A 25,963-nucleotide genomic window follows, 5' to 3' on the forward strand; every position below is an offset into this window, starting at 1 on the left:
GTGTTTCACCTCTTAGAGCACTTAAGAATATTAATGACGATTATAAACTGTAGGCTTTTCCAGTTTCATCTTAAGATGGAGTCCAGGAATCATTGTTTGTTACAGCTCTTCTGTTAAATCTCGAATTTCTTCCTCCAGGATGAGGGACGCACCCATTCACCTGACACCAAAATGGCATCTACTTGATTGAAGAATCCTTAAAATCCATGGCACGTTATTTTCACAGGTTTTGCCATTATACATGAGGGCCAATTTTTATAATTTTCAAGGATGAATTTTATGAGATTTTTGTGCTGACTGTAGTACCAAACTCCTGAGTTAAGGTGAGATTTGTGAATTTCCAGATTAAGATAAGATTATTTTGATCTATAGTTAGTGGGAACCTTTTTTTTTTTTTTTTAAAGAAAGGAAACAGATCTCTAGGCTACAAAGAGTTACTCGAGTGCGCCCTTCAGTCAAGCAAATATAGGTAGTATTGAGACACTCCTGAACATTTTTTTCATCCCACCCACCCCTCCCTGAGGCCCAGGTGCACAAAGCTGATATCTAGAGGGAAAGCAGATTATTTGCATAAAGTGGCTGGGAGCTCCCGGGAGGGAGGAGACAGAGGCTCCCTGCTGCTGAACCTCTCTGCTCAGAGTCTACTTTCTGGTGGACTAAGTGCTCCTCCCCCGACATCCCACCAAGGCAGGACTGGAAACCTAGGGTCTGGAGGAAGTCAACAATAACAGCAACAAATCTCCAATTTCTTTGAGGAAGGGAATGTGGGTTGATGACCCCGGCTCTGACAGAATTCCAAGATTTTTCTTTTGGAGAAGTGTCAGCCTCATTCCCTAAGGCTGTTGGATTTCTCCATTTTGAAACCTAAAGGAGGTAAGTGAGGAAAAAGGGCAGTGATGAGCACAAGGTAAGTGGGAGGAGGACTGTTCTTTGTGTGTATGTTCGACTCTTTGGGACCCCATGGACTGTAGCCCACCAGGCTCCTCTGTCCATAGAGTTTTCCATGCAAGAATACTGGAGTGGGTTGCCATTTCCTCTTCCTGAGGCTCTTCCCCACCCAGGGATCGAAGCCATGTCTCCTGTGTCTCCTGCATTGCAGGCAGATTCTTTCTTTTTTTTTTTAATTTTTATTTTTTTGGCATGTGGGATCTTAGTTCCCTGACCAGGGATTGAACCTGTGCCCTCGGCGCTGGGAGCACCGAGTTCTAACCACCTGACTACCAGGGACGTCCCTGCAGGCAGATTCTTTATCCAATGCTGTGCCACCTGGGAAGGTTGTTCTTTTGATGAGTAATTTTGGGGTCTGGGGGTTGGGTAAAGACCTAAGATATAGAAAGAGAAAGGTCTTGGATTTCACATTTGGGTGTTTTGAACAACTGTGACAGCTGGCAGACTGAGTTTATGGAGCGTTTCATACTGCTTACATAGAAAACTCATTTGTTCATTTTACAGGTATCGATTGCATTACTTTTGTACGCCAGACAATGATCTAGGCTCTGGGAACAATGCAGCCAACAAAACAAACAAAAATTCTTGCCCTCAGGAAGCTTCCTGTCTAGATTGAGGTTCAGGGGGTGGGAGGTGGGAAGAGGCAGAAACCCTACAAAATAGTATCTTAGATGATGCTGAGACCTAAGGATAAAAATAAGGATAAAAATGGGGGGGGGGGGTATGTGTATAGATAGGTGGTTATTGTTGAGGGAGGTTTCACAGACAATGTAAATTTGACTAAGGATCTGAAAAGGAGGTGCGTGGTTAGACAGGGAGTGTTTTAGGCACAGAGAGTGATCCAGATAGCTGAGGAGGTACAGTGACTGGAGTCTTTGAGAAACGGGCTGGAGAGAGAGAAAGTGGGAGGTGAATTCCTTGTGAGCTTTATAGACCATTTTAGGTCCACTGCAAGGCTTTTTAGCTTTTAATCTGAATGAGACTGAAAGGAAAATTAGAAAAACACAGAAAAAAGCAAAGAAGTGAATGAAACAGATGGATTTGACATGGAGAGCCAATGGCTTCTTTGATCATGCTGAAAGTGAAAGTCACTCAGTCGTGTCTGACTCTTTGTGACCCCATGACCTATACAGTCCAGGGAATTCTCCAGGCCAGAACACTGGAGTGGGTAGCCTTTCCCTTCTCCAGGGGATCTTACCAACCCCAGGGATTGAACCCAGCTCTCCCGCATTGCAGGCAGATTCTTTACCAGCTGAGACACCAGGGAAGCCCAAGAATACTGGAGTGGGTAGCCTACCCCTTCTCCAGGGGATCTTCCCAGCCCAGGAATCGAACCGGGGTCCCCTGCATTGCAGGTGGATTCTTTACCAACCAAGTTTTCAGGGAAGGCCTTGGTGCTGAGCATACAATGGAGTATCAGAAAAAGATGTCCTCCCTACTTTTGCAGAGCTTTCATACTGGTGGAAGAGGTAGACATTAATCAAACAAATCAGAAAATAAACATAAAATAGCAATTGAGAAAAAAGCTACAGAGGAAGATATATGGAAATTTGGGTTAGTCAGAGAAGCCAGGAGATTCCCCGAGGAAGTAAGTATTTAGCTGAGTCCTGTGTGTTCAGTAACTCAGTTGTGCCTGACTCTTTGTAGCCTCATGGACTGTAGCCTGCGAGCCAGGCTCCTCTGTCCATGGAATCTTCCATGGCAAGAATACTGGGGTAGGTTGCCATTTCCTACTCCAGATCTTCCCTACCCAGGGATTGAACTCACATTTCTTGGGTCTCCTGCATGGGCTGGCAGATTCTTTAGCAACAGTGCCACTAAGTCCTGGAGGATAAGAAATGAACCAGACTTTCCATGGCTTCCCCCCTTCCCTACATTTGATTAGGTTCCTGTTCTGTCCCCTCTTTGTGCCCTGTACTTTTTGACTGCTAATACTAATTATTAGTATGATAGCCAACTTTATAGGGAGAATATAAGCTCATAAGATGTCTCATTTTTCACACTGTATTCTCAGATACAGTATATTCTCACTGTATTCTCAGCACAGCTCAGTCACTCAGTTGTGTTTGACTGTGACCCCACGGACTGCAGCACGCCAGGCTTCTCTGTCCTTCACTATATCCCAGAGTTTGCTCAAACTCATGTCCATTGAGTCGATGATGTCATCGAACCATCTCACTCTCCATCACCCCCCTTCTCCTCATGCCCTCAATCCTTCCCAGCATCAGGGTCTTTTCCGAGGAGTTGGCTCTTCGAGTGAGGTAGCCAAAGTATTGGAGCTTCAGCTTTAGTGTTAGTCCTTCCAATGAATATTCAGGACTGATTTCCTTTAGGATGGACTGGTTTAATCTCCTTGCTACACAAGGGACTCTCAAGAGTCTTCTCCAACACCACAATTCAAAAGTATCGATTCTTTGGTGATCAGCCTTTTTTATTGTCCAGCTTTCATATCTGTACATGACGGCTGGAAAAACCACAGCTTTGACTATATGACTGAGCAACTATCACTTGACTATACAGACCTTTGAAGGCAGAGTAACGTCTCTGCTTTTAAATATGCAGTCTAGGTTTGTCATTGCCTTTCTTCCAAGTAGCAAGCATCTTTTAATTTTATGGCTGCAGTCACCGTCCACAGTGATTTTGGAGCCCAAGAAAATAAAGCTTGTCACTATTTCCATTGTTTCCCCATCTATTTACCATAAAGTAATGGGACCTGATGCCATGATCTTCGTTTTTTGAATGTTGAGTTTTAGGCCATTTTTTTCACTCTCTTTCACCTTCTTCAAGAGGCTCTTCAGTTCCTCTTTGCTTTCTGCCTTAAGGGTGGTGTCATCTGCATATCTGAGCTTCTTGATATTTCTCCCTGCAATCTTGATTCCAACTTGTGCTTCATTCAGCCCAGCATTTCACATGATGTACTCTGCACAGAAGTTAAAGCAGCATACGGCCTTGACTTCTTTTCCAATTTTGAACCAGTCTGTTGTTCCATGTCCAGTTCTACTGTTGCTTCTTGTCCTGCATACAGGTTTCTCAGGAGGCAGGTAAGGTAGTCTGGTATTTCCATCTCTTTAAGAATAGCTGTGACTACATGGACCCTTGTTGGTAAATTGATGTCTCTGCTTTTTAATACGTTGTCTAGGTTTGTCACAGCTTATCTTCCAAAGAGCAAGCAATGTTTTTGAATGAAAATTTTTGGCAATATTTTTGAAAAAAAGATTATTTTTTGGCTATAAACTTTTTATGTATAAACTTTTTCATGTAGAATTTAGTAGTCTGCATTTTAAAAAGAACTTTAATTCTATGAGACATTTTCCATTTTCTAAAACAAATTTTATGAACTGGCTAAATCAGGGGCTTTGAAGAATTATCTGGAGGTTGGTGTTCTGAATGCATAAGAGAGGGAGTGACTGGAGGTAAAGAGATTAAGTTAAGAGACAATACATATAAACTAAGTGTTCATTTACTTATTCACCTACATTTATTAAGGACTTATTATAAATGGGCTTATAAAAAAGGGCTTCCCTGGTGGCTCAGAGGGTAAAGCGTTTGCCTACAATGTGGGAAACCCGGGTTCAATCCCTGGGTAGGGAAGATCCCCTGGAGAAGGAAATGGCAACCCACTCCAGTACTCTTGCCTGGAAAATCCCATGGACGGAGAAGCCTGCTAGGTTACAGTCCATGGGGTTGCAAAGGGTCGGACACGACTGAGTGACTTCTTTATTATAAATGAGCTAGTGTAACAGGCATTCACAAAACAGTCATTTTTTCTTTTTTAAATGACAGGATCCACTCCTTGAACTTACAGTGTACTGAGTATCAGCGACAGGGCTAGAAAGGAAAAAAAAAATCCTTCCCCTTTTCAGCTTCCTTCATAGATGTAGCAATGCTGTAATAGAATAGAAGCCTCCCATTAGCAGTGGCCCAGAGAAATGTTTGCAAGAATTCTGAAAGTTTGAAGTTCTAGTGGAATATTTTTCTTGTTTCACTGATAGATTTTTTCTATTATTGTAACTTTCTCCTTTGAGTCATGCTTTTATCCTTTTTTGGTTCTTTTGACTACTGCTTTTTTAAAAAAATCAAAAGTAACTAAATACTAAGTAAAAAGGAATGGCTAATATGCTGCTATCTGAGAGACGGTCAGTGTTTTGTTTTTCTATTTTGGAAACCTTTGCAACTGGTTATCCTCCCTAACTTGAAGAAAACTCTTTCCAAAACGTTATTTCCTACTGCCTCAGGGCATACTATCCTTTTCTCTTTTAAAGGCATCCTTCAACATACTCTTCTCCCAGTTGGAAAAGCAGCAGGGAGTCAAGGTTTGGAGTTAAATAGACAGCAAGTTGCCACTCCCCTTGCCCTGCCTCAGTTATTGCAAGTGTACACGTCTGGGGATAAATCCTTGTGTGGTAGAGTCAATCCTCGTAGTGAAGATTATGAAGGGAACAAAGAGAGGCCCCTTGCATGCCTCAGAGAAAGGTGTTCTCATAAAAAACTAATTCAGGATAAAAAGAAACAGAGGAAATGAATATTTAAAAAGATTAACTCTGAATGATACCTATAAGGTCAGTTGTTCAATAAAGAAAAGAGAGAGCGAGGGAGTACAGACCAGGATAATCTTGGGTAGGTCACCTAGACTTCTTTGAATCCCTGCCGTACTTAAAAAGAGTTTGGACCAAGGATCTCTTAAGGTTCTTTCATCTCTAAAATTCTATGGTTCTAGGATGGAACCATCCTAGAACGGCCATTCTGTTGATTTCCTAGTCTCCAAGAGGGAGATAACTAGTTTCTGGGAGAGGAACTGACAGCCTTGATGGAGAATTATCAACGCAGAGGTGGGTGAACTTCTTATTTACGGGGGACCGTAAATGCTCTTGGAGAATTTCCACGAGGGCCTTTTCATCGTTCTTTAAGCTGATTTTACAATTCTCTTGATGCTCTGGGATGGCCAAGCGGGAAGAACCTGGGATTCAGACTGGGATTGTTCACTTTAAGCATTTCCCCTTTCCTTATTATTAGATGTTTAAAAAAAAAAAAAAAAAAAAACAAACCAAAAACCCTCCAAGAAACAGATCCGAAAGGGGTGGCAGGGGAAACTTATGATTATGGGATGTCGAAAGGCCTGTAAAATGCGCTTCCGCATTTTCATCTTTTCTTTGGCATTAGGACCTTTTTAAGAAATAGATTTTTGGCGGAGTGGGCCCAGGAATGAGGTTCAGAACAGTAGAGGGGGTGCTGGCGTGGGGCAGCTCCGGATCGGACTCTAGCCGGCCGCCAGGCGGGCTAAAAGCTACAAGGGCGCGGCCGCGGGCGGGCGGGCCCCGGGGAGGGGCTTTGCGGAGGCGCCGCGGCCCGAGCCGAGCGGGGCCGCCGGGGCTCCGCGCGCAGAGCGGCCGGGCGGGCGGTGGCGCTGCGGAGGCGGCGACCGAGGCCGGCGGGCGCGGAGGAGGGGCCCGAGACTGGGGCGGCCGGCGGCAGCCGCCTCGGTGACGACTCCCGGCAGCGCGGCGACCAGAGGAGACCGAGCCGCGGGCCCCGCCGTCGCCGCCGCTCCGGGCTGTCTTCCGTCTCCTCCAGTCTCGGCGGGGGCGTCAGGAATGGGCCCCAACCGCCGCGGGCCCCGCACGCTGCGCCGTCCGTAGGCCCCCCAGCAATCGGAGGTCGGCCGGCCGGCCTCTCACCACCCCTCACCCCAGCCGAACCGTCCCCACCCCAAATCCCCGGGAAGGAAGATGAGGGAAACGGGCCCGGCGCTCAGCAGCCAGAGCAGCAGCAGCAGCGGTCGGGGGAGGGTGTTTCGCCGTTTCCTCTCAGCCGCCAGGACAAGATGGCAGCGGCCGCGGAGAGGGCCTGAGCCCGGGCTGGGTGGTGCCGCCTGCTGAAGCGCCTGGCTCCCTGTCCCCGGCGCGGCCCCGCACCCGCCCCGGACATGCTCAGGGCTGCGGCCGCCCGAAGAGGGGAGAGCGCAGGCCTCTAGGAAGGTAAGGGACTAGGGTAAGGGGGCGCCCCCACCCCGGGGCGGGGGTTGGCAGCGCGGGGTGGTGGTGGTGGTGGGGGGGGGGAAACGGCTCCACCGGCCGCGCCTGCGTTCGGAAGGCCAGCGGGCCCCTCCTCCAGACCCTCGCTGGGCCCGACGCCCCCTGAGCGGTCCGCACCCGTCGCGCGTTCCGCACCGGGGTCCGCATCTCCTGTGCGCTCGTGCTCCGCCTTTCCGCCTGGCCCCCTTGGGGTGGCGGATCCAGGCGTCTCCCTCGAGGCCGAGGCGCCCCAGGCCCGAGGCCGCCGAACGCGGGGGGCCGCGCGTGGTTCCTGCGCGCGGTGGCGCAGCCTCCGGGAAGCCGCGCTGGGGCTGGGCCGGGCGGCCCCCGCCGCCCCCTGCCAGGGTTGCGCAACGGCTCTTCCCAGCAACCGAAGTTGTGTTTAGTCCACTGGCGGGGCGGCGAGGGGGGGCTCTTCCCTCCCCGCAGCCTGGGCCGTCACTACGGAGACCGCTTGTCTTTCATTAAGGGGAACAAACACAAACACACGCACGCACGCAACTTGAGCGCCGCGGCCGATGGCTGCGTCCCTGGCTTTGTGGCCCCGTCCCCAGCGTCGTCGAGCGGCGGGTCCAGAGGGTGTCAACTCGAGGGACGTGAGTGCGTGTGATTGTTGGGGAGGAGAAATGTGAGCCGCCGCTCCGCGTCCCCCGCCGCGGCCGGAGGAAGGCGTGGCGGCCGCGCGGCGGGTCTGTTGCCGGCGTCTCTCGTTTCGGTGGCGGCCGCCCGCTTCCCTTCGCGGCGCTGGGAGAACTCGCGGAGAGGCTTAGGAGGAGAGAAATGTCTGTTTTCCTGTCAGGAGGGAGACGGCTGTTTTAACATGGTATGTAGCTCTCGGCGAAGCCTGTTGTTTCCCAATCTTATCTCTGCTTAAGGAATTGCGCTGAAGGGTGTGTGCGTAAATTACCTTGGACCTGTTACAGAGCAGTCACAACACGTTCAGTCCTTGAACCGTGTTTTCACAACCTCTTGCTGCCCTGTTAGAATTTATTTTTCCACCTGTCGGTCGCTGCTTCTCATTAAAAGGAGCTTCTGTTAGCAGCAGTTTTTCAGATTATCGTCCACTTTACAGGCAAAGCTCATGGTTGATTCCATTGTCAACTTTGATGTCTCTCTGGTCTAGGGCCAGAAAAGTTAGATGGTAAACCAGCTTGTGCCTCTGTTTAGTAGTTTGGTGATTATTATTATTTGTTTTTTCTATTTTAGGTATTTGCTTGTTAGCTGTAGCTTCTGAAGATGAAGGATTTATATTTAAACCGTTTCCGTTTATTTCCAAGTTTTAATTACTGGGCGCTTTAAAATTTTAAGAGGTTCTCTTAATCAGATTTTTGATGAGAACTTTTAAGCAGGATCGGTGAGTTTTGTTACCCAACTAAAAACATTTTAATCCTGCATTCTCAATTTTTCAGCAGCTAGGCAAGCCTCACCATATGTTTGATAAGTCTAAATTCTGCTTATGCTTGCAAGTACGGTGCTAATTTTATACAATGAGCCATGATAAGATTTTGATAGGTCATGATTAAACTTAGGATTTAAGTAAACAAAATAAGACTGACCCTTTTTGTTTTCTTTAAAAAAATAGTTTTTATAGTTTTGTTGGTTACCTCATGCCTTCATGCCACTTAAGAGTAATTGAGATGTACCAGCCAGGTAAATTAAAGTTCCGTACTTTTTAATCAACAAGCTATTCCTTGGTATATTTATGAGTGTATTAGTGAAGTATAGGGTACTCTTATTTATGAAATACAATGGTTGAGTTTTTCAGATTTTTGAAACGTTTTTAATTTGTGTAAAGGTAAAGATGTGCTGATATGTTTGATATTTTGGCTATTTCATTGTGTGCGGTTCTTTTTTTGTATTTATGGGGAAAATGGAATAATTTGTCCCTTAATTTTTTATACTCTAGGGACTATATTTAAAAAATTTTTGTGGAGAACCTTAGCTTAAAACTATGTTTTAGAAAGATAAAATGAGCTTGAACTCTAGAACAGAGCCAGCCATTAAATGTTTCAGATTTATATTTGGACTCTGCTGACTATAGTAGCTAAACATACATATTAGGCAAGCAGATCATAACCTGGTGAGCCAGTCTTAGTTTATTGTCATAATACCTTTTCCATTGAACTTGTCATTATCTTGATTATAAACCAGTCATTGGCTTCTGGGCATGGAGTTTTAGAGTCACATAAAAGTGGATGATTTTTATGGAATAATTCCTCATGTAAACATGCTTGAAAAGAAGCTTCAGATCATACTATTTTAATTTTTTGGATGTTCTGTCATGGGTATCATAAAACAAGGTGCAAATTACAGAGGTGGGTTTCTGTAGCTAGTAAGGCAGGGCACATAAGTATTTGTTGAATGCTGATTATTGAAAGCCCCACCCCCTTTTTTTTTCCCTTGCAACTTAAAATAGCAGCAGCTGTCAAGTGAACTTTTTCATTGAGCTTTGTTTTAAATATTTGATATATCAACATTGAGGGCATCTCTATGGAAGGGCAGATGAAGAAAATGTAAATTTCAGAGTGCTAAAATGCTGTTTCCCAATCCTGTGTCACATCCATTGAATGGAATACTTGTTTGAGTGTTAGTTTCCATTTGAATGTTAGAATGATTTATTCTGGTAACTTTCGAAGTTAATTTTCTTAGTATGATGATATGGTAGATTAGAATTGCATTATTGGTGGTTAGTTAATTCAAAGTCTTTAGAAAAATATAGTTTCCATTGTAACTTTACTTATGTTTGAATTTGGAGATGAAAATATCATGGCATTATTTAGATTTAAGGGTGTTTTAAGGACCTTTGAATTTTCCCACATTTAAAGTATCTGTCCAGAATTATTCTTGTTTCTTAACTATTAAAGGACATAAGATGATTTGTTGCATGATTATATTGTTGGTACCAAAAGAAATCTTCATGTGAAATTTCTGTGTTTGCAGCTGTCCTAGTTTCCTAAAGTCTGAAATTGAGACTCCCAGTGTGATATGTTCAACTTGGAAGTTACTTTTGATGACAAACCCTAGAACTTTGTAAAAATCAAGGAACCTATCAGTGTATTTTATTTTAAAAGAGCCCCTCCCTGCTCCCTCGTGCCCCCCCTCCCCTTCCACTTGCTGAAAGCTTTGTGGTGGGTATAACCTTTTCTGTGTAATATGAATGTAAGTCTAAATAAGTTATTTGAAATGTCCTTTCTGATTCTGGATTCAGCTGCTTAAAAAATTAATATACATACATACACATGCATATATATATATATATATATATTGTCTAATACATTAAAGCATACAATATAAGTTGAATATAGGGCTATAGATTTGGAATAGAAGTTTTGAATTAGTGGAGGATTTTAGGGTTAGCCAAAGTCCACCCCTTTTAGTTGGATTGGTATAATTAAGAGTGATTTGGGGAGGAACAGTTTAATATTAGTGTGCTGCTTCTGTAGCTTTGTCACAGCTGTCCTTTTTTTTTTTGAACTCTTAATCACTGTCAAGACAGAACAGATATTTGGAGGATGTATGTTACACATTTTACCCAAATATTTGTCAAATTAGACCTTGACCAATTTAGCCGATCAGGCTGTTCTCCACAGTTGCAACTTGGGCCATGTGTCACTACACAAAGGCAACATGTTGTCTGGATTCTGAAGCATGCCACTGAATGCTAGGGCGTTAGAGCTGCTGCTCTCACCGCTCCTGTGGAAATTGAAAGAACTGGATAAGTATTGGAAATACTGTATTTTTAGGGTGGCATTTATAGTTTGTGGACAGTTAAGACATTAAGCTGATTTACTTTGTCTTTCATATTTAGTAGTTAATGGCAAGAAAGCTGTCTTTTTTTTCTTTGAATGATGTCTTTTTCTAATGCAAAAGTTTTTAAAATGAAACAAACCAAGATAATATTTTTTTTACCTTAAGTGTATTTTATTTTGATCCAAGCAATTTGCCTAATTTTCTGAGTGAGCATTTTTCACTCCTAAGGGGGACTGAGTGGAAGGGAAGGTAGAGGGCAGATGCTTCAGAGAAAGCTGGGCTGTGGTGAGGGTTATGGTGAGGCGTAGGTTTCATTGGATTTGGGAGACTTAAGAAATCTGTTTTAAATGTTCAAGTTTCTAGAAACCAGAGTTCTCTTAGTTGTAAAATCAATGAAATATTGTGGTAGCTTGGAGGAAAGATTATGAATATGGCATTGACACCTGCTGAATGATCATTCTTGTGAAATAATATGTTTATCATCCTTGACCAGTTTTTAAATCCTCCCCAGCCCCTAATTTATTTTCCTTAAAGTATAATTTAGGGAAGATAAACTTTTTATACAATTAAAAAAAAAAAGAACATGTTACAGGCCTATCTTGAAATTAGAGGTGTGACGAGAACAGAACATATTGCCATTATGATGAGTTTGATTTATGGGAATAATACTTTTAGTTTTTGGAGATCCTTAAAAATAAAACTGAAGTGCACTTAATACGCGAATCTAGGTTTTTCAAAACACAGGCTTCTTTGTCACACAGTTCATTTTTACATTCTGAGAGGAACATCTCTTTTAAAGATTAGATTTCCAGATACTTTCTGCTGTTGCATTTTCTTTCTTGCTTTGTCTTTTTTTCTTTTTTAAATGAAAAGGTGGTTACACCTAAAAGAAGCAGAGGTTTGTGGAATAGGGAAAAATAGTACTTGGCTCCTCTGAACTGTACCTTTTCCTTGATCTAAGTGAAGTGAAGTCGCTCAGTCGTGTCTGATTCTGCGACGTCATGAACTGTACTCTGCCAGTCTCCTCCATCCATTGGATTTTCCAGGCAAGAATACTGGAGTGGGTTGCCATTTCCTTCTTCAGAGGGAATCGAACCTGGGTCTCCCGAAATGCAGGCAGTCTCTTTACCGTCTGAGCCACTAGGGAAGTGAGGATCTAAGTTGTGAAAAACTGGTTATTTAGTATAACTCTTTGGTCACGTTGAAAATAAGGGATTGCCAGGGGTGGTCAGATTTAGTTCTTTCTCGTGTAATTATTAATGCTGGAGTACCTTTCCTAATTGGAAAAAAAATTGTTTGAAGTTTGATAGATATTGAAATAATCAAATCAGCAGACTGAGTCACTCTCTCCTTCCTTTAAAATTTTGTAATCATTTATTATAAATTATATTTGGTTACATATGGATTACCAAGAAAATTGTCTTTAGGATTTGATAGAAAATATAAAGCTTGGCTGTATTTGACCAGCCAATTCATTTTAGAAATTTTAAAAAGTATTTGATTTACTAAAAAAAAAATTTATATTAACTTCAAACACTTCAACTTCCTGCTTTGTTGCATATTGTTCATAAATTAAAATGTGTTACAGTTTTTGAAAAACAGAATGTAAACTTTGCAGAAAGTAACTTGTTTAAAAAATGTTTCCTCCCCTATAAAGCAATTATTTTAAAGGCATAAAATTTCATTACCATATATATTGACTGTGTGTTATCTGTTTAATAATACATCAAGAGTCTTGTAGGTCTGGTAAACTATATTACTTTAGATAAATAATGCTCAGTCTTACATAGTTAATAAGTTAGATGGACTGATAACATTGAAAATTGAACCCGACTTTCTAGAGACTTTTTTTTTAAAGAGTATAATACTTCTGAGGACTTTAAATCTGTAACTTATTGTAACTTTTAATGAGATTAGATAGGGTTCAGTGACATAAAACCACCATGAAAATTAGAGGTTATGTGCTAGATAGCCTATAGCTCTGATGCTGTGTTTCACTACGTTCTCAAAACAAAGCATGTTCTGGGCCAGTTTCAGTGTGATAGTACAGGTATCTCTATAGTATATTAGCTATAGTTTTGTATTTTAAGTAGATAAGAGTAGTATTTGGTTCAAAAGTATTGGGTTTTTAATCCGGTTAGTATGCTTTAAATATTTTTTTGTAGCTGGATCATTGACTCTGACCACAAATAAATGAAATTTTATTATGATAGGTGAAACAAAGATAAATAAGTATATGAAAGTTATCTCGTACATTTGAGTGCCCATTAACTGCAAATTACTGTCTATGGATGAAGAATAAAACATGATAATCTCTGCTTTGAGGAAGTAGATTCTATGAATTTTATTTTTGTGATAATCTTTCCATCAAGTCTAGCCAATTTAGTAGTGTAATAGCCTTATATTTCCTAATAGAGATGTGTTGTGTTATTTAGTCACTAAGTCGTGTCCAACTATTTTGTGACCCCTGAACTGTAGCCTACCAGGTTTCTCTGTCCATGGATTTTCCAGGCAAGAATACAGGAGTGGGTTGTCATTTCCTTATTCAGGGAATCTTCCCAACCTAGGTATTAAACCTGCATCTCCTGCCTTGGCAGGGGGATTGTTTATCACTGAGCCACCGGGGAAGTGGCTGAGTAGTGTAATTGCCTTTATTGCCTTATGGAGATATACATATGTTAATTTAAATGAAGGAGAGGGTCATTTCTCAGATACGGTTAATCTCATTTGCTTATTTTCTAGTGTTTCCTTCTGGACTTGCCCAATTCTTGTATTGCCTGAGAAAGTTATTCTAGGATTGCCTCTTCTAATTATATTATTACTTTCTCAGTTTGGAGTTGCTGCTGCTGCTAAGTCGTTTCAGTCGTGTCTGACTCTGAGACCCCATAAACGGCAGCCCACCAGGCTCCCCCGTCCCTGGGATTCTCCAGGCAAGAACAGTGGAGTGGCTTGCCATTTCCATCTCCAAAGCGTGAAAGTGAAAAGTGAAAGTGAAATTGCTCAGTTGTGCCCGATTCTTAGCGACCCCATGGACTGCAGCCTACCAGGCTCCTCCGTCCATGGGATTTTCCAGGCAAGAGTACTGAAGTGAGCTGCCATTGCCTTCTCCGTAGGGCTCTCCAAATCTCATTCTTATGCCATCTGTGGGAAGAAAACAGGTGAAAACTGGGTATAGATAGAATTTCATTTTAAGGTGCTTTTAAAAAATATTGAAATTTCTGGCTATAACTCATTTTGAAACCACTCTTCAGAAGGGATATTATTTGTGTACTTAATTTGTGTAAATCAAGTCTGTCTTATGTTGAGGTCCTTAAAACAGTCATGCAAAAGGCCAGTGTTGTGTTTCTCCTATTACAATTGTGTATGATAAATTCTTAATGAACTTTGACAGTTTGGTAACATTTTGATATTTTATACATGTGTATTTAAAATGGAATTCTTTTTCTTTTTGTACTGTACATCTTGCAGGATCTTAGTTCCCCAATCAGGGATTGAACCCAGGCCCCAGCAGTGAAAGTTGGTAGTCCTAACCCCTGAACCACCAGGGAATTTCCTAAAATTGTATTCTGCATGGAAACCTACTCAGAGTGTTAGGGACTATAACATAATTGGTTTCCTAATAGCTTTTGAGTAGAAAATAGTTGGAATGCTTGCCTTGTCAGTTGCCCTAAGCCTAGTGTGACAGTGCTGGAAGTATTTCTAGTGGCTGCTTTGAAACTTGCAAAATCACTTTTAAAATATCTCATATCTGAATGTATATCTAGCCTGAAATTGTTTCCTATTAATCTGATTGGAGGAAAATGAAATACCTCAATTGGACATGGAACAACAGACTGGTTCCAAATAGAAAAAGGAGTACACCAAGGCTGTATATTGTCACCCTGCTTATTTAACTTATATGCAGAGTACATCATGAGAAACGCTGGGCTGGAGGAAGCTCAAGTTGGAATCAACATTGCCAGGAGAAATATCAATAACCTCAGATATGCAGATGACACCACCCTTATGGCAGAAAGTGAAGAACTAAAGAGCCTCTTGATGAAAGTGAAAGAGGAGAGTGAAAAAGTTGGCTTAAGGCTCAACATTCAGAAAACTAAGATCATGGCATCCGGTCCCATCACTTCATGGCAAATAGATGGGGAAACAGTGGAAACAGTGTCAGACTTTATTTTTTGGGGCTGCAAAATCACTGCAGATGGTGATTGCAGCCATGAAATTAAAAGATGCTTACTCCTTGGAAGAGAGGTTATGATCAACCTAGATAGCACATTGAAAAGCAGAGACATGCCTTTTCCAACAAAGGTCCATCTAGTCAAGGCTATGGTTTTTCCAGTGGTCAGGTATGAATGTGAGAGTTGGACTGTGAAGAAAGCTGAGTGCTGAAAATTGATGCTTTTGAACTGTGGTGTTGGAGAAGGCTCTTGAGAGTCCCTTGGACTGCAAGGACATCCAACCAGTCCATCCTAAAGGAGATCAGTCCTGGATGTTCCTTGGAAAGACTTACGCTGAGGCTGAAACTCCAATACTTTGGCCACCTCATGCGAAGAGTTGACTCATTGGAAAAGACTCTGATGCTAGGAGGGATTGGGGGCAGGAGGAGAAGGGGACAACAGAGGATGAGATGGCTGGATGGCATCACCGACTCAATGGACATGAGTTTGAGTAAGCTCCGGAGTTGGTGATGGACAGGGAGGCCTGGCGTGCTGCAATTCATGGGGTCGCAGAGTCGGACACGACTGAGCGACTAAACTGACTGACTGATAACCTAGTTTTATAAAATAACAATATATTCCATTGTAGGGCAAAGGTTACATTAAAAAAGTATAAAATCATATCTAAACTGTTCCTTGTTTGGTCAGAGACTATGTCTCAAAGTGGCCTGCTTGACATTGGGGAATCAAATATAATTATCACTGATAGTGTGATGGTGAAGTCGCTCAGTCATCTCTTGACTCTTTGCGACCCCATGGACTGTAGCCTACCAGGCTCCTCCATCCATGGGATTTTTCCAGGCAACAGTACTGGGATGGGTTGCCATTTCCTTCTCCAATAAAAGTAGTTATAAATCATAAAAGTACTCAAATACTGGCATACTTTATTGAGTAGCTTGATTGATACCTGACCAAGCAATTGTGAATGTATCAAAGACCCATTTGACTGCTCAAAACACTACTTTTCCCCTCACCTCCTTAATTCTAGCAAATGAGTCTGTTTCTTAGGTAGAGGTCAACTGATACCAACTTCCTCCAGATTTCCAACCCTTTTCTTCTGAGTATAACTTCTACCATTACCCATTTTGTGTTTCCACTACTCTCTCAAGAAAAGAAATACCTCTTTTCCTCCAAGACTACTCCCTATTCTCTTTTGTGGATTTTATCCTAAAATGTTTGTCAGCATCTTGAACCTATCCAGTAACTTCAGTTTCCCTCGTTTTCTTGACCCCTTTTCTTCAGCCTTAAACAGGCATCTTTTAATTGTGCCTCTGCAGGTCTGTGGACCTATCTTCCCTACTCTATTCCTTCCACATTTCTTCGTGTGTACTTTAGCCTTTACTTGACAATGCAGCAGCTCTCTGTCCATGCCACTCTAGTGATGTTACTCCCACTAAGCTCTCCAGTATTCTTTTATTCATGGTTTGTGTATTCCTCCAGGTGATTGAATCCAGTCACTATTCAGTTCTGAGCTGCTTCTAGCTCATCTTCTGAACTGTCTCCTGAACTCCCTATTTTTCCAGTGCAGGTAGCTCAAACTGAATTGATAATCTTACTTCCAAATTTGTTCCTTTTTCTGCATTTCCTTTTTGGTATTCTTATTCATTTTCTTTTGTGGTTTTAATGTTTGAAACTTTAAATCTTAAACTATTTTTTTTTTTCTGATGAGTGCATTAAAAAAATAATACTAAAAACAAGACAAACAGCCACAACTGTGCTTTGCAGAACAAAATCTTTCAGTTTTTATCAAGTCTCCTTTTTGGAGATCCATATTAAGAAAATAAAGTATGTATAAAAACTATATGAAAATATTATTTACAGCTTTATAAATGTGAAAAAACTGGGAAAAAAGCAGTTTAGCAACTTAGGATATGCATATGTGGTAGAATATTATGCTGCTGTTTAAAATAAGAGTAAAGATATCCTGTAAGAGAACAAACTGACATCAGGTTATACGTGTATTCTAAGCATGTGATAAAACATACATTAGAATGACTGAAGGAAATATTTTTGTGCAAAATGTTAAATTTCACAGATTAGTCCACTCATTCTAGCCATCTGATTTCAAGTAACGATAAGGCTTAGTGATAATTTTTACTCTTTGAATTTGCAAGGCTTCTATGAATAAATAACATTTAAGTCATAATGTTGTAATATGACCATTTTGGCATATTCATCATGTATAGTTAATATGTAATCATTAGTTTTACATCTGAGATTCTATCTAGCCTCTTCCTCAGTTGCCTGGAAAATGGCATGAGGTCAGTTTTGGCCAATGAGAACTTTTTAGCTATTATCTGGAGGATAAATTTCTCATCGGTAAGCTGTAACTACTTTGTGGCCATTTTCAGATGATTCAGTGTGTTTTTGTTTTATGCCGTGAAATCAGTAGCTAGCCTTAATTTTGAACTTAAAAATTAGGGGCTTTCCTGATGGCTCAGTGGTAAAGAATTCGTGCACCAATACAGGAGACTCAAGTTTGATCCCTGATCCAGGAAGATCCCACATGCAGCAGAGCAGCTCAGCCCCTTGGCCACAACTATTGAGCCTGTGCTCTCGAGCTTGGGAAACGCAACTTTTGAGCCCATGTGCTGCAGCCATGGAAGCCAGCTTTCCTTAAGCCTGTACTCCGCAGCAAAAGCCACTGCAAATAAGCCTGCCCAATGCAAAGGATAGCCCCTGCTGGCTTCAACACAGCCAAAAACAAATAAATAAATAAAATAAATTATTTAGGAAAAAATGTGTAGGATATTACAGGCAACTTCATTCTGAATGACTTTCTTTTTTAAAAACTTATTTTATTGAAGTATAGTTGATTAACAGTGTTGTGTTAATTTCTGATGTATAGCAAAATGATTTGTTTATACATATATATGCATATGGATATCATTTTTTCATATTTTCCATTATTATTTATTATATTGAATATAGATATTGAATATACTATATTCCCTGTGGTATATAGTAGGAGGACCTTTCTGTTTACCAATTCTATGTATAATAGTTTGCACTGCAGTCCCCACTCTCAATTCATTGCCCCTGCCCCCTTAACAACCACAAGTCTGTTATATTTGTGAGTCTGTTTCTTTGAATTAAACTTTCTTAATCATGTTTTTATCTTTTCATGCGTTGCTGTTGTTAAGAAAACTCTGAGTTTTTCTTTTTCCAAATGAACATGGGTTTATCTCAAGAAGCAAAAGGATAAACATGGTAAACAAAATAGTCTGAGCCTAAAGATCTTTCTTCACGGCTGCCGTTCATGGTGTCCTTATAAATAGCAGGTGAACAGATAAGATGCGACTTGGGCTTTATAATCAAAAGAAATACAAAATTTTCAGTTCTAGTGAATCTGGTTAATTCACATAACCATTAAAAGAGTGAGTTACAAACCCTTATCCAGTTATCAATTTAAGAAACAGTATTTTTGAATGAAGGAAGACTGGACTAACTTAAGCAAGGATAATCTAGTCAAATAGATAATTACTATGATTATCCCTCTAACCCTGCCCTAAATTGATCTGCATCTGTTGTTCCAAGTAACAGTGTGAATCATAAAGGAAGATATGGAGATTATGGACTTATTAGACACTTCTATGGTAAGTTTGCAAACCTAACATCGTCTGTTACTTACTTGGTTTAGTTACTAAGTCGTGTCCAACTCTTGTGATACCATGGACTGTAGCCCATCAGACTCCTCTGTCCATGGGATTTTCCAGGCAAGAATACTGGAGTGGGTTGCCATTTCCTTTTCCAGATGAGTTTTTCTTATCATCATAATTCTGATACATATAATTGTATGGTATCCTATATGACACTGTGGCTTTTTATACTGATATAACAGATTTTTTTCAATGTTTCTGTGAGCTTGATGTGGAAGAAATAAACGTTTATGTGACCCTTGCTGAATGGATATAAATCTGCAGTTTTAGCTCACAGCTTATTACATACAACCCAACAATGTGTCACTTTAAGAAGTTAATGGCTAGAGGTAGTCAGAGCCAAACAAGCAGTTGTAATAGTTTCTAAGAATTCAGCAGTCCTCTAAGTACTTTTTAGAAGCTGTTTGTTTTTCCTCTTTAGGGCTTTATGAATTGCTTTGTTCTTTAGTTTTCTTCTGGCTTTCTTAAGGATATCCATTTTAAATTTCTGCCCTGTCCTCTTCCTCAAATTTGTCATGAGAATAAGAGTGAGATCTTTGTTTTTCTTAATATAGTCTCATTTCTGTTCCTTCTATTGTTTCTCACTTGATACCATAGAGATTCCAGAAGCACAGGATTTCCTGATGCCATTGTGAAAGATCATCTTCACAAGATGTATATGACATTTGAAATTTGAAAGTAAAGTTTCTTTACTTAGAAAGGTTTTTGAAGGTACTTCACTAAATATCTCAAAAAAGACTTTTTGATAAAATGGCATATCTGGCAACCAGCTCTGAAGAGAGAGAACATAATTGTAGGGAGAAAAAAGACTATGAATTTAGCAGTGTAGGTCACATAAGGAACATACAGGGTCTTAACATAATTTGGAAAGAACAAGGAATTGACTTTTTTGTTCCAGTTTATTTTTTCAAGCCCTAAAATGTCTTTCATAAAGATTTTTCAAAACTAGAAGTACTAAAATCAAGCTTATGCCACTGTAAATATTTGTCTCTTCAGCTCTTAGAAATGCAAAGCTGTTATTAGTGTGTGCCCAAGTGGTGGTGGGCAGCTACTGCTTTCACTTGGCGCTAGTGTTTAGACTTTGAACTCTTGTAGTATGTGTGACTCTGGAGTCGTAGTACTCTTAGTTATGAATGAAGAACACTGTATAGAAGGAGAATCTTAAAATTGTTTATTTAGCATAGCCCATAATTTAGAAAATTTTTGTAGAACTTGACCTTTAATTCTATAAATGTTCATTTAGAACTTTGAACTCTTACCTCTTATAAAAATCTTGTCAGCATTTTTTTTTTCTTTATATTGCTTGATCAGCAGTAGATGTTTGATCAAATTATTAATCTATGATTCAGCTTCCTCTGAATTGTTTCAGAGGTGTTTTAGGTTAGGAGATATTCATGCTTTAACAGTTGGTTACATGGATTTTCATTTTAATAAGAAAAGTTTTGTAGTGATTCTTTTGGGACAGACTTTTCCTACAAAGTAGAAGGCAATTCATTTGGCTTTCTAGAAGGGAGTTATTCATAACCTAAAGATGTAAGGCTGTTTAATTTTTCTAATAATCCATTGGTAGGTTCTGGCATTGGTAGATACTGTGTGATGAATTTAAGGAAATTTTCTTTTGTACTTGTTTTATAAACTAGATTTGAATTATGAATCTTAAAGTTTATTTCAATAAAAAGAGTGCTTCAGAGGAACTTTTCATTTTTAGTCAACTTTTCAGTCAATATTTCCATTTCTGAGTTTTGATTTTTACATAGCTTCAAAAAAATCTAGGGAATTATATGCTTTAGGAAATGTAGTTCTTAAATACTGTTTTTCATTAACTCTCTTCTAGCCTTTCTAAAGACTTGTATTGGCAGGGTGGATTCTAGCAGCTTTAAAATGTCCAGCGGATCACTTTCTGTTCCAAAAGCTGGAATGCTTTGCTAAGTCAGATGAAGCTTGTATTTAACATGCTGATTTGTGTTACAGTCAACACATTCCCTAGATGCTTTGTTCACAATACTGCTGGAAAATACCCAAGACTTTAGTGTTTTCAAATAAATGTTTTGTAGGTACCAGAGACAGCAGGTTTATTTTATGAAGCTTTACAGTTTGAAGTGGTTCATGCATATGCGGTTTCTTACATGAAATATTTTCGTGTCAGTAATTTCCTGGATATAATAATTGATACAGTGACCTGTTTAATAATATAGTTATTAAAAATGGCCAGTGAAGACTTAAACTTACTATTCACACTAAAAACTTAACTTTCTGGCATACCCTGTCTTATTTCTAAGAAGACTTGCTGTTTTGTTTTTGTATAAATATGTACTTTAAACAAAGTAATTGAAAAATGAAAGCATGACTAGATACTACTTTTTATTGACTAAATATTGCTAATCATACAGTTTCATTTTCTAATTCCTGTTGTAGAACCTTGTTTAGACTAGTACTAGGGTTCTCTGTCTTTCAAGAATAAAAAGACTCTTTTATCGTCAATTTATTGGATCACATAGTGAAATACTAGTTTTAGTCTCTATTGATTGAAGAAATTACATAATGACCCAAAGCTTCAAAAGCAAGTGTGAATTAAATAATATATTTTAAGGAAAAGATTTCCTGTCATTGCTTATGAATACTTTTTTATTAATGGGGGCACATGATCCCAGGGACTTGCTCTGTGCCTGACAATTCTAGATTTAGGTGATCTAGGCCATACCTAAGATATTCAGCAGTTCATTCTCAAAGGAGTAATGCTTGAAGAGCAGCCTTGTGCAAGAAAAACATTTGTCACTTGACAAAAATTCAGACCTACAGAAAATTTGCAAGAATAGTACAAAGAACTCCTATGTATTTTTCACCTGGATGCTTCAAATGTTAACACTTTTACCCCATTTGCATTTACCTTTTCCTCTCTATATCTGTGTTTTCTTTCCTGAACTTTTTGAGAGTATGTTGCAGACTTGATGTCCATATGCCCCTGATTTCTCTTCCATAAAAGCGAAGGCTGTTTTGTTTTGTGTCTCTGTTTTCTGTAATCTGGAAGGTTTCTCAGTCTTTGTGTTGTTTCCTGATACTGACATTGTGACGAATACTGCTAGCTGTTTTACAGAATGGCCGTCAACTCGGATGTTTGTTTTCTTGTGCTCAGAAGCAGCAGAGTGAAATATATTCCTCTCAATAAGCATACCAGGAGTCACATGATAGCAATCTATCCCATTGCTAGAGAGTTTAACATTGATCACCCGGTTAATGTGACGTGTGCCCATGTCTTTTTTTTTTTTGATTAACATGTATCTTGTGGGAATGTACTTTGAAAATGTGTAATTGTCAAGAACTATGAAAGGTCTTGCAAACTAACAGATTATGAATGGCTGCTGCAGAAGACAGACTCTGAGGTAAGAGATAAAGGACTTCATTTCTTACTGAGCAACGGTAGTAGTCAGCGGGTCAGTGTTTCCTCTCTTTTCCCGGCTCAGTTCCCACAGGATGATGCAAACAGGGCCGGGTGCCTCACGCACTAGAGGAGCGGCACTGCAGGAGCAGCAGCCCAGGTTTGGAAAACGCAAATCCTTTGTAAGGGGCAGTGAGCCTGCCTGACATGCGCCCAGGAGGGAGTCATTATCTTTGTTATCCTGGGCATGAAGTAACCTGCCCTCTGCTCAGGAAGACGCTCTCTCTTCAGTATACAAATATCCTTGAGAAGAGACTCCAAAACAAAGGCATTCAGTGTCTCTGCTTGCAAGACACGGAGAAGCATGAGAGAGCCATGCCGTGGTGAATTGTCTCCCAACAATAATATCCTATTATTCTTGAAACTTTCACCGTTAAAAAAAATTTTTTTTATTGGAGTATAGTTGATTTACAACATGTGTTAGTTTAAGGTATACAGCACAGTGATTCAGTTATTCTTATATTCATTCTTTTTCTTACCCACTAGTTTTTGCACCCATTGATAATTCTTGTTGAGTCAGTTATTATGGTTGTTGCCAAGTAGTTTAATTTTTAATTCCATCATTCCTTTACATTTATTGCTTTTCCCTCTTTCCTGACTGTTATCCCACGTCACTTACTTGCGGCCCGTGGGATCGCTTCCTAAGTAAACTCCTCAAGTGAATGCGGGCCTTTTGTAAGAATCTGCGTTTAATAGGGCTCAGTTACAAGGTACCTCAAACTCAGCGTATCTAAAATTGAGTTCAATTTTTCCTCTCTCATTTCTACTTTAAAATAATTTTTTTGTTCACATTTGGTTATCATTTTTTCAAGTCAGAAGCATGATTGTGACCCTTCCTTCCTTCATTCCTCACCAAGTTCTGTGGCTCTATCGCCTAGTTACCTCTCACTGTTGGTAATCAGTACTCTCTCATTCCATTATTTCTGCCTTTGCTCAAGAGTCTGATCAGCTATTACCTGGATTATTAGGGTAGTCTTTCAACTGTTTCCATTGTTGTCTCTTTCTAGTTTATTGTTCACAAATTTTCCTGAGTTATCTTTCTAAAATACAAATAAGGTAAAAAAAAAAAAAAAACCACAAATATGATTATATTGATTTCCTATTTAAAACATTTCAGAGACACCTCATCGCCCATAGCTTCTTAGTATGGAAGATGAAGTTCTTTGTGATCTTTCTTTTTAAAGTTGTCTTTTTTCTTCTCAAGAGAATCTTTCTCTCCAGCTGCCCCTGGCAGTAAGTATGTTCTAGAGCAGAGGTTGGCAAATTTTCTTAAAGGGCTTGGTGGGAAATATTTTAGGCTTTGTAAGTGGCATATGATCCCTGTTGCGTACATTTCTTCTTTTTTTTTAAACCTTTAAAAATATAAAAGACATTCTTAGCTTGTGGGCCATACAAAAATAGTCGGGGTTGAATTTGGCTAACTGTAATTTGTGGGCCCCTGTTGTAGCCACACAAAGCCAATGTGTCATGTTTTTCATTAGTCTCTTTTCTTATACATGCTATTGGTTTGTGCTATTAGAATATCCTTCCTAAGTAGCAGACTTCTTTCCATCATCCTTCAAAATTTAGCTCACGTTAACTTCTTAGTGAATCCTGTGTTCTTTCAGGCATATGTTAATCATCCCCCTTTTTTTGCTATCTGTGTGCACCGTATATCCTTGTTACTGCCCTCATTAGAAATGTAGTTATATGTATATATGTGTTTGCCGTTTCCTAGAAGGAGCTCGTTGATGAAAAAACATGCTTCATTGATAAATCTTCCTCCTCCTAAATATTTTTACTTGATCTGAATTGAAAGAAAAATTTAAAAATTGAAAGAATGGGATGAAATAATAGTATGGCTGACTGAATAAGCTAATAAAATATATCTAAAATGGTTATATGTTTTCTAGCTCTTAAAATTAAAGAGGATATCCTCTTCTCTGGTATATTTTTTTCCTTCTATATTTAAAAATTAATGTAAATTTAGGCTATGAAAGTATAGAGAGTAAAAGAACCGGCTCCTTTGCAGCTGCCACCCTGGGTACAAAATAGTCCCTGTGGTTGAAGTCTCTTTCTCCCTTTCTTCTTGGCATGTTTATAATTTCTGTGCATGATTTTATGCTTTTGCCACATACTTAATGTATCTAAAAACACAATATAGGTTTATTGCTGTTGACTTTTAATAAATAATACATGTTCTTCTGTAACATGTTTCTTGTTTTACATTGTTCTGAGATTTAACCATGTTGATATGTATAATTTACATTAATTCACTTTGTTGCATGTCTTTAATTCTAACATGCACAATTTTCCCCATGTTTTAACATCTTTGAAATTGTGATAATATCTGAATTAGTGTCTTAACCTTATAATTGTTTTCTTTTTGTAGTACAGAAATATGTGATGATTGTGCTATAAGCCACAGTTGTGTGTTGTATGAAAAAGTCAAAACAACTGTATCCATTCCTTTTCTGACAATTAGGTTGCTTCAAAAGTTTGTTCCTGTGCAGCTGTGAACATTATTTTACCTGTTTTTTTTTGGTTTGTTTTTTTGGTTAGTGCTTTTACCTTCTTATTTTTTATTTTTTTAAAACACCAAGAATACTTTGTATTGGGGTATAGCTAGTTAACAATGTTGTGATAGTTTCAGGTGAACACTGAAGGATCTCAGCCATACATAGTCATGTGTCCATTCTCCCCCAGACTCCCTTCCCATCCAGGTTGGCACATAACATTGAGCAGAGTTCCATGCGCTAAACAATAGGTTTTTGTTGGTTATCCACTTTAAATGTAGCAGTGTGTACAGGACCTTCCCAGAGTCCTTAACTACCCCTTCCCACTGGCACCCATGAGTTACTTTCCTGTGAGTCTCTTTCTGTCTTGTAAGTAAGTTCATTTGTATCATTTCTTCTTAGATTCCACATACAAGGGATGAGATGTGATGTTTTTCCTTCTCTGTATGACTTATTCACTCAGTATGACACTCTCTGGATCCATCTGTGTTGCTGCAAATGGCCTTATTTCATTCTTTTTAATGACTGAGTAGTATTCCATTGTGTGTGTACGTATGTGTGTGCATATATGTACACCACGTCTTCTCTATCCATTCCTGTAAATGGATATTTAGCTTGTTTCCGTGTCTTGGCCATTGTAAACAGTGCTGCAATGAACACTGGGGTGCGTGTGTCTTTTTGGGCCATATTTTTCTCTGGATATATGTGAATTAATGAATCTATGTGAGTTTTTTAGACATTAAAAAACTCTCATAGATTATTAACTCATTTGTCATTTGAAATATATGTTGACAATTAGGTCAGTTAACAGGAATTCAAACTTCCACCCACATAATACAGTGTTTGGAAAAGGTTTTCATTTGTGGTATCATCATAATTATTTCAAGGGGTGATGTTTTAGAAAATCTATACAATAAACTAATATTAATTTTAAAGTTATGTTTATGAGCTAATCCAAGATACAATGGTTAAAGTGGCATTACAATAATAAATAGTTGTGCAGTTAATAACTTTTTTCAATCACTCTAAGTCAAGTAGTGTGGTACTTGTTTTTAGCATTCTTCTTGTCCTTCAGCTTTAAAGCTCTTAAGAATGTCCTTTTATCCCTCAATAAAATGATGGCAAATTCTCAGTCGAAATGGAAATGAAGTTCTGATATTGATTGCATGGTGTCCAGTTACAAATATCATAAAAATGATTCTGAATGAAACTTTATTGATGTCTTAATATTCTTTATGCCCCAAAATATTCATGTACCTGAAAAATATTTTAAAAATGGAAAAAAAATGGAAACCCTTTTTAAGTATATTTATGAAAACAAAATCTTTAAGTCTGTGGATAAACCAAACTGGAACAATTTATTATTTACATGAAACTAGATTAGAGATGGTAGATTGAAGACTTCTGTCTCCTTTGATCTGTCAGACCTTAT

The 25,963-nt window shown here is 39.5% G+C and overlaps 1 protein-coding gene across 5 annotated transcripts in view; it reads left to right on the forward strand.

The window, feature by feature from the left end:
- Positions 1–6,533: 6,533 nt before the first annotated feature.
- HIPK3 (homeodomain interacting protein kinase 3) overlaps positions 6,534–25,963 on the forward strand; it is an 84,134-nt gene continuing 64,704 nt past the window's right edge. For 2 of the 5 annotated variants that reach the window (XM_061151590.1, XM_061151608.1), the window contains exon 1: positions 6,534–6,923. The gene's annotated coding sequence lies outside the window, so the exon portion shown is untranslated. Of the gene's footprint in view, positions 6,924–7,671; positions 7,804–25,963 lie in introns of those variants that run through there. The other 3 variants (XM_061151616.1, XM_061151626.1, XM_061151599.1) reach the window with 3 other exon arrangements.

The sequence above is a fragment of the Dama dama genome, chromosome 1 (assembly GCF_033118175.1).
Source record: "Dama dama isolate Ldn47 chromosome 1, ASM3311817v1, whole genome shotgun sequence".
In the NCBI taxonomy this organism is placed as follows: Eukaryota; Metazoa; Chordata; class Mammalia; order Artiodactyla; family Cervidae; genus Dama; species Dama dama.